The following is a 2,986-nucleotide window of genomic DNA, read 5'->3' as shown; positions in this document are numbered from 1 at the left end:
CTTCCTCGTCCTCCCATTTTCTATTAAATTCTAATCTAATTTCGGGGGAAATCAATCTCAACATTAATGGACAGAGAAGTGTTCCGTAACTATCCTGCCCAAACTCCTAGTGGATAGCTATAAAAAATCAAAGTTCCGAAGTAGGCGAAGCGATTCCGTTAGGAGGTCCGCAAAACAAAATACAAGTTTAAAAGAAAAATATAGCATAATGTTTATTTTGGTTTTTTGATTTCCAACACTCTTCAAGGGTCTCAGCCGGAGTGGCGTACACCTTGTCCTTGACGAAGCCCCAAAGAAAGAAATCCAACGGAGTCAGATCGGGCGACCTTGCTGGCCAGTGTACGGGACCATTTCTCCCTATCCATCGTTGCGTAAATTCGTTGTTTAGGTAATCTCTCACGGCTCTGTGGTAATGAGGCGGGGCACCGACTTGCTGAAACCACAGTCTTTCTCGTTGCGCCTACAGCAGTTCGTCAAGTTGTTGTTCTAGCTCATTTCTCCAGAAATCTAAATAACTCTGGCCATTTAGATTTTGCGGTAAGAATACTGGACCAATTAACCGGTGACGGTGCTCATATCCCCAGTGTGGATTTGTGTCTTCCCAAACATGATTATTTTGGTGATTTTAAGGGCCGTCTCTTGCAAACGAGGATTCATCCGAGAATGTTGCGGAGGAATTGTGGGTCGTCGTGCACTGACTTTAGCAGCCAGTTTCAAAAATCCAGCCGTTGTTGAGCGTCTCCATCTCGTAAACCGTGGTGAAACGGTTCGGCACATTGGCCAGCAAGGTCGCCAGATCTTACGTAATTTAAATCGCCATTAATAATTTAATTAATTAATTTAATTTCTTCGCCATTGTCTCTTCGATTTTTCAGCGGTGTTTATTGCATTAAACACCAGATTAACAAATTTCTGACTTTCATAAAGTTACACTACTCCGATCCTAATGGAATTCAAAAAAGTTATTTTAGCTTGTCACTTTTTAAAGTCGTATTTTGTCAGTGAAAAAGACGTCTATTTTATCGCGCCAACGCTACTTGTACGTTTTCGGTGACGCTCTACAATTTTCTCATTGACAATTTTCTTATAGCACCTAGCGGTTAAAATTAAAATTTCAAAAAACGTTAAAATATTTTTCGATTGGATGAAATTTTGGTAGAAAGTGTCCCCCGGCACGTTTAATGTACAATACAAATTTCAACTTTCTAGAAAACATAGTTTTTGAAAAAAAATCACTTTTTCGACCAAAAAAAAACCACCCTGTATAGTAACATTGGCCTTATTGATTTAATGTTGCTGCTGCGAAAAGATTTGGACATGAGGGTAAATTCTACGAGGGAGCCGGTTTTTAAGCAAAAACTGAACTTCTACGTATTTTGTGACATATGGGATACATAAAAACAAGTTCAGCAACCGTAGCTTATTTTATAGAAAGGCCTATAGATTCTTTTACGGAGAATATTCGTGGGGGAATCCATAGCTTGACTACATGGGGAGGGGACCCGTTAGGGGAAAAAATTCAATAGTGGAGGCAGAGGTAGTACGGAGTTTTTCGTTGAAAAAAAATTTGATATTTTTCCAAAAAAAAAAATATTTTAAAATATAATTTTGAAAAAAAAAATAATTTTGAAAAAAAAATTGAAAGAAAAAAAAATAATAATTTTGAAAAAAAAAAATAATTTTGAAAAAAAAAATAATTTTGAAAGAAAAAAAAATAATAATTTTGAAAGAAAAAAATAGTCGTGACACTCTAAACTGAGGGGGAGAGTTCGTAATTTGTAACTTATGATGACCTTGAAACATTAGTTCAAGGTCATTAAAAATTTATCTCGAGAACCATTAGGATTAGGAGAATGGTTCCAATTAGAAAAATGCCCGCCAAGGTTTTTATTTTAAGTCAAATTACCTTTTACCCGAGGTAAATAAACCAATAAGACTCCAAAATAAACGTTAAATAATTGATTTAAGACGTACCAAGTATTTTTATTAACTTTTTTGAGTTTAAATGTTTTAAACACAAAATAATCTAACTAGTAATTGAAATAAATTGAATGACCTTGAAATAATTAAGGTCATCATAAGTTACAAATTACGAACTCTCCCCCTCAGTTTAGAGTGTCACGACTATTTTGATCCGTTAGATCTGGTAGTTTTCGATTTATAAGCCCTTAAATGTCGTGTCATGATTAGAATATCACACACGACCTTATGGTTTTTGGTCTAACATTTCTCGGCTTCCCATTGGTCAAATTAGATCGGGTCAAAGCTGGTTAGACTTAAAATTAAACGTAGAACACATTTCTAATTGGAACCATTCGTCTAATCCTGACGGTTCTCGAGGTACAATTTCAATGACCTTGAAGACCTGGTTCAAGGTCATTGAAATTTTCATTGTCATTTGTCCCCCTGCACCCTCTATGTAACCTGCAAATTTCAAATTCTTAAATAAAACACATTTTGAGTAATTGCCTCTGTATCGATTTTTAGTTAACACCATGTATATTAATATCGAGCTTCTTTAGGTTTCGTCGAAAGGGAGCGGTGTACAAAAATATGCATTGAATTCACAATCAAAATAATCCCATGACAGTATTAGTAGTCCCTGCAAAAAAAAAATTGTTTCAAAATTAATTTTTTTTTCTTTCAAAATTATTATTTTTTTTTTTCAAAATTATTTTTTTTCTTTCAAAATTATATTTTAAAATATTTTTTTTTTGGAAAAATATCCAATTTTTTTTTTCAACGAAAAACTCCGTTTTTTTTCTTTTTAATTTTGACCGGGATGGCGTGCCATAGAGAGGCAACGCGGCTTTTGTGCTAAACACGTTTGTTTCATCTTATAGGTTTTAAAGTGCTTAATAAATATATTTTAATCAGACTATATATAATAACCGTACACCAAACATAGACAGCCGAGGTTAACCAATAATATTAAATTATGTTTTTAATTACCTAAATGCAATAATTACCATAGCAAGTTTATTAT

The sequence above is a fragment of the Leiobunum rupestre genome, chromosome 3 (assembly GCF_980474605.1).
Source record: "Leiobunum rupestre chromosome 3, qqLeiRupe1.1.hap1, whole genome shotgun sequence".
In the NCBI taxonomy this organism is placed as follows: Eukaryota; Metazoa; Arthropoda; class Arachnida; order Opiliones; family Sclerosomatidae; genus Leiobunum; species Leiobunum rupestre.
This window is presented reverse-complemented; position numbering follows the sequence as displayed.